The sequence below is a fragment of the Heterodontus francisci genome, chromosome 6 (genome assembly GCF_036365525.1).
Source record: "Heterodontus francisci isolate sHetFra1 chromosome 6, sHetFra1.hap1, whole genome shotgun sequence".
NCBI lineage: Eukaryota > Metazoa > Chordata > Chondrichthyes > Heterodontiformes > Heterodontidae > Heterodontus > Heterodontus francisci.
Window position 1 is genome coordinate 108,703,357 of NC_090376.1, and position 8,793 is coordinate 108,712,149.

At 38.5% G+C, this 8,793-nt stretch overlaps 1 pseudogene; it reads right to left on the reverse strand.

The window, feature by feature from the left end:
• Positions 1 to 3,689: 3,689 nt before the first annotated feature.
• On the reverse strand, positions 3,690 to 8,560 carry LOC137371597 (histone chaperone ASF1 pseudogene; annotated as a pseudogene).
• Positions 8,561 to 8,793: the final 233 nt, after the last annotated feature.

The following is an 8,793-nucleotide window of genomic DNA, read 5'->3' on the forward strand; positions in this document are numbered from 1 at the left end:
AATTGGCTGTGAAGCACTTTGGCACATCCTGAGATCAAGAAAAGCACAATGAATTGTAAATTCTTTATTTTGTTTAAAAAAGTTTATTTTGAATTGTGAGAAAGCATTCACACCTACTGTTCAGCCTACCTACCAGTACTGCTTAGGAAATGATGGTTAAGGATATGTACTTACTCCATGGCAATGCATTGACCACTCAGAGTTGGCTTGATGGCCAGTCGGCACCCTTTTCTCATGCAGTATGGGTTGCTGCTCCCTTTCAGGTTTGGCATTCTTGCATCTGTCCTGATGAGTGCGGGAGGAAGGGCTTTGATAGCATGTCTTTTTTCAGCAATACTCAAGTTCGGTACTACCAACTAACTTGCTTTAGCTTTTTGATGAGGTAACAGAGAAGGTTGATGAGGGTAATGCAGTTGATGTACAAAAGACATTTGATAAAAGTGACACTTAACAGGCTTGTCAGTAAAGTTAGAGCCCATGGAATAAAAGGGACAGCAGCAGCATGGATACAAAATTGGCTAACTGACAGGAAACAGAGAGTAGTGGTGAATGTTTGTTCTTCTGACTAGAGGAAGGTATGAAGTAGAGTTCCCCAGAGGTTGGTGTTAGGACCCCTGCTGTCCTTGATCTATATTAATGACCTAGACTTAGGTATTTCGGTCACAATTTCAAAATTTGCAGATGACACAATACTTGTAAGTATTGTGAATTGTGAGGATAGTGAAAAACATGAAGAGGACATAGAAAGGCTGGTGGAATGGCCGAACAAGTGGCAGATGAAATTTAATCCAGAGAAGTTTGAAGTGATTTATTTGTAGGAAGAATGAGGAGAGGCAATATAAATTAAAGGGTACAATTCTAAAGGGAGTGCAGGAGCAAAGGCACCCGGGGTATATGTGCACAAATTATTGAAGGTTGCAGGGTAGATTAGGAAAGTGGTTAACAAAGCATATGGGATCCTGGGCTTTATAACTAGGGGCATAGAGACAATAACAAGGATACTATGATAAACCTGTATAAAACACTGGTTTGGCTTCAACTGAAGTAATGTGTCCAGTTCTGGGCACTTGCTTTAGAAAAGATATTAAGGCATTAGAGAGGGTGCAGAAAAGATCCACGAGAATGGTTCCAGGGAGGAGAGATATAAGTTATGTGGATAGGTTGGAGAAGCTGGGGCTGTTCTCCTTAGAGAAGAAAAGATTGAGAGGAGATTTGATAGAGGTGTTCAAAATTGTGAAGGGTCTGGACAGAGTAAATAGGGAGAAACTGTTCCTTTTGGGAGAAGAATCCAGAACCAAAGTACACCGATTTAAGGTGATTGGTAGAAGAAGCAACGGTGACATGAGGAAAAACTTTTTTACGCGAGTGACATCTGGGATGCACTACCTGACTGTGGTGGAGGCAAAATCAAAATCCATGCCTTCAAAAGATAATTGGATAATTATCTGAAGAGGAAAAATTTGCAGACCTGTGGGGAAAGGGCAGGGGAGTAGGACTAGGTGAGTTGTTCTTGCAGAGAGCTGGCACAGATGCAATGGGCCGAATGGCCTCCTCCTTTGCTATAACCATTCTATGATTCTATTCCTTACCTCCATGCTGTGCTGAAGCATGTCTTCTCTATTTCATATTCATGTTTTGCGGTACCATAAGTCTGTGTTAGTCAGGTTGTAATACGATGAATGTGGATATTGGATTCAATATTTTTCACTAATTTCAGCAGAAATTCTTTTAGCTTTATGACACATCAAGATTAAAGTTTTAGGCTGCACACTCTTGTAAGACAATAGTGTTAGAAACAGCAGATACAGAAAGCATTCAGAACACTTTCCCACCTCCACATCAAAATATATCTTGATTATCTTTGCTCTGCCATTCGTTAACTTGATCTATGTGTTTAGATCCAACTCCTTCAGAAAAAAAAACAGAACCTAGGCTCAATTGATACAGAACCGATAAAAATGTCTTTTGGAAAATATGATCCATTTGTAGTGAACAAAGAAAATCTGTTCAATAGTGCTTGCATGACAGCTGCTGGTAAGTCCATGGAGACACCTTGAGCAACAGGGGATGGTCAGACTACCGTCACTTTAACTGCACCGTATCTGTGCAACAAAGAAAAAAACCTATTCCGTTCTTAGATCTACTCAATTGAAAACATTCATCTGTGGGCATTACTTGAACAAATGCTGTATCATCTGTCTGAAACTCTAGAAGAGCTCTTGCTACAAAAGAAGGTAGCCAATCAGAGCATCTATGGAACAGATAAGTCTCAACTATGCATTTGTCAATCAAAACTTGCACCAGTTTAAAAGAGAGGAAAGTGACATGTCACATGACTGTCTGCTCTTCAGTAATGATGGGATACAGTAATTATGTGACCGCATCTCTGACTAACACAACTCACCCACACGTACACACATATACACAAAATCACCCTACACTTAGGAACAGGAGTAGGCCATTCAGCCCCTCAATTCTGATCCACCATTCAATTAGACCAGGGCTGATCTGTATCTGAACTCCATTTACGCATCTTGGTTCCATCACCTTTAATACTCTTATCTAACAAAAATCTATCAATCTCAGTTTTGAAATTTTCAATTGACTTAGCCTCAACAGCTTTTTGGGGGAGAGTTCCAGATTTCCACTCCTGTTTTTGTGAAGAAGTACTTCCGAACATCACCCCTCACACACTCACATAAAATCACCACACACACATTCACACACACTCAAAAGTCCCTAACATAGTATATGCTTTTATGCTCTCCACCCCCACCCTCCCATTTAATTAAATCTGATTCAGTTTCTGTACATATTTTCAAATTACTGTTTTGAAGCATTTTGAAGCCAGTCACAGTTCTGACATTTCACAAGCTGTCAGCTCAAATGGATTTAATATCAACCAAATTCTGCTTTTAATATTCAAGTGAGTCTGCTTAACACTATCAAAACAGAAGTTGCCTCAAGGTAAGTATTGCTATATGTCCAGTTCATTTGCTACGTGAACTTTATATGGATAATACCTGATATATCATGGTGACATTTGGTACAAGAAATACTTTTCCAATTATTGTACAATAAAAAGTGAAGAATATTGAACTACATGTTGGGATAGAGTTTCTGCTAGATTGTGCTGGCTGATCAAAAGTCAGCCAAACAAGTGTAAATAATTGAGAAATTTCCAGCACAAGTTATGTCCAGCATCAATTGAGTTTCTGCAATTTTTTATGCTGATTTAGAAGACATTGTGCTGGAAGCCGTCCCCGCCCACAAAACTAGCCATGCCTCTGGATCTAAATAATGAGTGTAGTAAGTTGCCACCAATTGCATCCATTTGCAGCACTTCAAAGAGGCTCTTAAAATTAAGCGTTTTTATAGGCACACAGGCATTAGTAGGCAGTTATAAAAGTTTTAAAGTTTTACAGGATATTTGATTTACTTAAAAACTGACTAGTGTATGCCAATTGAACTAGTAAATGGCTCTGTATAGTTTTTAAATGTCATTTTCAGTTATTTAAAATCAGGCGCGGATTAGACAATCTGGGGCTGCTTCAGGCCCCCTAGATGGCTAAAATGGGGTCTTGAGCTGAAACACCAGTTTATCCCATGTTGAACAGAAGATGCCATCTTAGGAAAGGAGTTGAAACTTGCATGAAGAACAGCCACTTGAAGGATTATTCAATTGCCAGCTAGTGCTCATTAAGTAGGTTGCATAGCATTTTGGTGGCTAGCACTTGACCTAATGCCCTGTCCTTCCAGTGACTTGCTGATTGGGAATAAAAGGTTATTGCAGAGGATTTTTAGCACTATTTAAAGATATATCACCTATTACTATGCACTTGCTGCTGGAGACTTGATGATGACTTTTGAAATACATCAGGAGACTTTATGCGATACTTGGTCAAGACTTCACCATCAATCAATCAACATATATTCCAGAAGTTCTCTGGGACCTTCACACAATCTTATTGGATATCTTGTAGTAGTCACCAGGAGGAAGGAACATAATAGGGGCAGAATTAGGCCATTTGGCCCTTCAAGACTGCTCTGCCTATCAATGCGATCTTGGCGGACATTCTACCTCAATTTCACCTTCTCGTACTTTCCCCATATCCATTAATTCCCTTAATACCCAATAATCTATTGTTTTCTTGAAGACTGCACCACCACAGCTTTCTTGGGTAGAGAATTCCAAAGCTCCAGATCCCTTTGAGTGAAGAACTTCCTCCTTATCGCAATCCTAAATGTCTGACCACTTATTTTGAGACAATGACTCCCAATTCTAGATTATCCAGCCAGAGTAAACATTCTCCCAGCAATTTCCCCAACAAACTCCTTAGAATTTTATATATTTCAATGGAATCACTTCTCATTCTTCCAAAGTCCAGGGGATATAGGCCCAGCCTACTCAATCTCTCCTCATCTGCTTATCCCAGGAATCAGTCTAGTGAATCTTCATTACACTCCCCCCAAGGCTCGTATATTCCCACTTAGGTTACGAGATCAAAACTGTACACAATACTCCATGTGGCGTTTCACTAAGACCCTGTACAATTGCAATAAGATTTCTGCACTCTTATACTCCAATCGCTTTGTAATAAAGGCTAACATACCATTTGCTAATTGCTAGCTGCACCTGCAGTTTAACTTTCTGTGATTCATGTAAAGGATATCAAGCTCCCTCTGAATACCAACATTTTCCAGTCTCTCACCATTTAAAAAAATTTCTGCTTTTTTTATTTTTCTTTCCAAAGTGAATAACCTCCCACTACCCACATTATATTCCATCTGCCATATTCTTGCCTACTCACTGAATCTGTCTATATTCCTTTGCACCTTCTTTGTGTCCTCTTCACAGCTTATTTTCTTACCTGACTTTGTACTGTCATGCTTACCTAGGAGAAATTATGAATTATAAAATGAACTGATGAATTGAACTCAAAACAGATACCTTTTGCGCAAAACAAGATGGAGTAAAAGGTCATGTGACCTCTCCTGTATTATGAATACACATGGTAACTGCTAGAACTCGGAACAAATCGTCATTTCTTGTCAAGTGCTGAAGAAAGCATTACACATGTAAATTGCCCACTCAATGTTAATGGCTACCCCACTTCAACAGGTTGGGCTAACAATGACTTGACAGATAGAGAGACTCCAGAGTCAAACTCAGGGTAAAGGGTGTGAAAAAACACCTCTTTATCAAGATGGCATAGAGATGAGCATCATCCAAATCCATTATCCAACAATAGCCACACCATCAAATACCATTTATGAAAACACAATGGGAGAGAAACTTCAGTCACCTGACAGAAACCAAGTCTCTGATAAGGGGTTTAAATAAGAGACATTGTGCAAAAAGCTGAAAGCCAGAAGGAAGAGAGAGAGAGCCATCCCAGCAAGAAGACGGATCCTGTCGGAATACCATCTTTAAACCACCTGGAGGCAGAGACAAAAGGTGACCCATGAAATTCCCGACCTGAGAAATTGTAACAAGATTTTTAATGATTGAACTGTGATGGAGATTTGACCAAAGAAGTCTGTAACAAAGTATCCATCCCTCTGAAACTTTCTAAAGTTTGACGTCAGCGAACCAGGAAAAGGAGAAACATGCCTGAATTACTTTTAAATGTTCCTCCTGGGAAACAAAGAAGGTTTCACAGCAAACTGTTTTTAAACCATCAGATCTAAATACATGGTATCTTTGAATCTCTATCGTTTCTTGTGCATGTGTGCGTGTGTGAATGGGTGAAGTTGCGAATATTTTCAGGTATTGTTTAATGTACTTTTGTATTTCTTTAAACCTATGAGAAAACCTGTCATTTGTCAGTTTATTGGCCATCAAAAATCTCAAGGGTTAAAACACAATTGTAATAAAAATGCTGTCTTCGGTCAGTTGAAAGGTGAAATAGGAGAACCATCCTTATCATTTCCCATCTGTCTATAACAAAGCTATCAGAAAATGTGGATACCTGACATTCGGTCTCCTCGTCTAAGTTATTGATATAGATTGTAAATAGCTGATCCTTGTGGTACCCCGCCAACCCAAAAATGACCCATTTATTCTGACTCTCCATTTTATGTTTGTTCACCAATCCTCAATCCATTCTAATATATTATTTCTAATACCATGAGTCCTAACTCTGCGTAATAACTTCTTGTGTGACACTTTATCAAATGCTTTTTGAAAATCTACAATACACTATATCCACCAATACCCCCTTACCTACCCTATTGGTCACAACCACAAAAGACTCTAACAGATTTGTCAAACACAATTTCTCTTTCATAAATCCATGTTGAATATGCCTAATCATATTATAATTCTCTAAGTGCCCTGTTATCACATTCCTAATAATAGATTCTAGCATTTTCCCTACTATTGATGTCAGGCTAACTGGCCTAATATTTCCCTGTTCTCTCTCTTTCTCCTTTCTTGTATAGTGAGGTTACATTTGCTACTTTCCAAACCATTGGGGATGTTTCTAGAATCTAAGGAATTTGAGACTGTCAAAACTGATGCATCCACCAGCTCTGAAGCAATCTCTTTTAAAACCCAATGATGCAGGCCATCAGGTCCAAGGGATTTGTTGTGTTTAAGTCCCATTTAATTCTCCAGTACTATTTCTATACTAAGAATATACCTAAATTCCTCATTTCCACTAGACCCTTGGTTTTCCATTATTTCTGGAATGTTTGTGTGTCTTCTATTGTGAAAACAGGTATAAGGTATTTGTTTAATGCCTTTGCCATTTCCTTATTCCCCATTATAATTTTCCCTATCTCAGCCTGTAATGGACCCCTGTGCTAATCTCTTAATTTTTACATACCAATAGAAACTATTATAATCTGTTCTTATGTTTATTAACAGTTTACTCTTATGATCTTTTTTCTCTCTCTTTATCAGTTTCTTGGTCATCCTTTGCTGAATTCTGTAATACTCCTGATCCTTAACCTCTTCCTTTAATCCTATACTATCTACCTTGCAGGTTCGCCACAGATAGACCACTTGTCCTCTGGAGTGTTTTAGGGATAGTATATTTGTTGCAAATTATGAATTAATTCTTTAAATGTTTGCCATTGCTTATCTGCCACTATATCTGTTAATCTGGTTTCCCAAACTACATTAGCCAATTCACCTCTCATATCTACATAGTTTGCTTTATCCAGATTTAAGACCAGAGTTTTGGAATTAACTAAATCACTCTCAAACTCAATATAAGATTATACCATATTATGATCACTATTCCCTAGAGGTTTCTTTACTACAAGGTTATTAATTCACACTTTCTCATTGCATGATACTGTTCTAAAATAGCTTGTTTCTAAGTTGGCTCCTTGAAATACTGGTCTAGAAAACTATCTTAATCACATTTCATGAACTCATGCTCCACACTATTACTCCAAATTTGGTTTGCATTGTCCATATGAAAATTAATGTCCCCAATGATTATGTATTACCTTTGTTACCTGACAGCACTGTTAGGAGGCCTGAAAAATACTCCCACCAATGTTTTCTGCTCCTAGTTGTTCCTTTACTCCACCCAAACTGTTTCTACATCTTGATTTTCTGAGCTAAGATCATCTCCATCTATTGCCTTTATCCCATCCTTTATTATCAGGGCTCCTCCTCCTCCTCCTCCCCCCGCCCCCTTTTCCATTTTGCCTATCAATTTTAAAAGTCAGGTGTCTTGGAATATTATTTCCCAACTTTGGTCACTCTGCAACTAGATCTTTATTATAGCTATGTGATAAAACGCATTAATTTCTATTTCTGTTATTAATTCATCTATTTTGTTGTGAATGCTTCACACACTCAGATATAATGTATATAGCTTTATCTTTATTTTCTATTTTTCCCTGATGTCACTTTAAAGCCCTTTGAAGCTGAAAGCAACATGTGGAAAGTTCCAAAGAAGGGTCACTGACCCGAAACGTTAACTCTGTTTCTCTCTCCACAGATGCTGCCAGACCTGCTGAGTATTTCCAGAATTTCTTGTTTTTATTTCAGATTTCCAGCATCCGCAGTATTTTGCTTTTATTATACTAATGGAAAGAATGGATTGTATATTAGGATTTGTGTATTCAGAATCATCTGTTTTTTCACTACTGTTAACTCAGTTGATATGGAACTTTGTAACTGGTGGAGTTGATGCCAAAATGTTTCACCGAAGCATCGAGAAATTTGTTTTCACAGGAGGATTTTCACGCAAATCTGGATTAGTTTATTCATTATTTACAGCCAACCTTAAAGAAGCCTTGACCTCGGTAAGTGTAAGTTATTAAGACAACAGGTACTCCAACTGCATCTACATCTGGGATGAGGGAAGGATTTGCAGCATCAGTCTGAAAGACAAGCAAGAACAGGTCTTACAAGTACGGAATCCAAGACTTGGTCATATCCTTGACTTTTGGCTGAATCCACATAAATGATTTTCCATCCCAAATCCTCAGACACATTTTTGATGGACTCAAAGGTGATTTCAAACTGAAAAGTGTTGAAATATGATGATGAGTTGAGCACCATCAATACCACAATGTTCACCTGTACCTTTGCCATGATTCCTCTTTTTTTTTACTTTTGGTTTTAAACTCCAACTTAGGCCCATCTGTGTAGAAATAAAAATAAGGCTGAAGCCCTGGACTGGCTTGGCAGAGTGTGACAGGCCCCAAGTTTGGCTCCACTCCCTACCAATGACTCTGTATTTTTTTCAGGTTTGTTTTAGGCTTCGCTGGCTGGTGAATACGAAGAAATGTGAAATCCTGGCCTGGCCGATTTGTGTTCAGACCGCA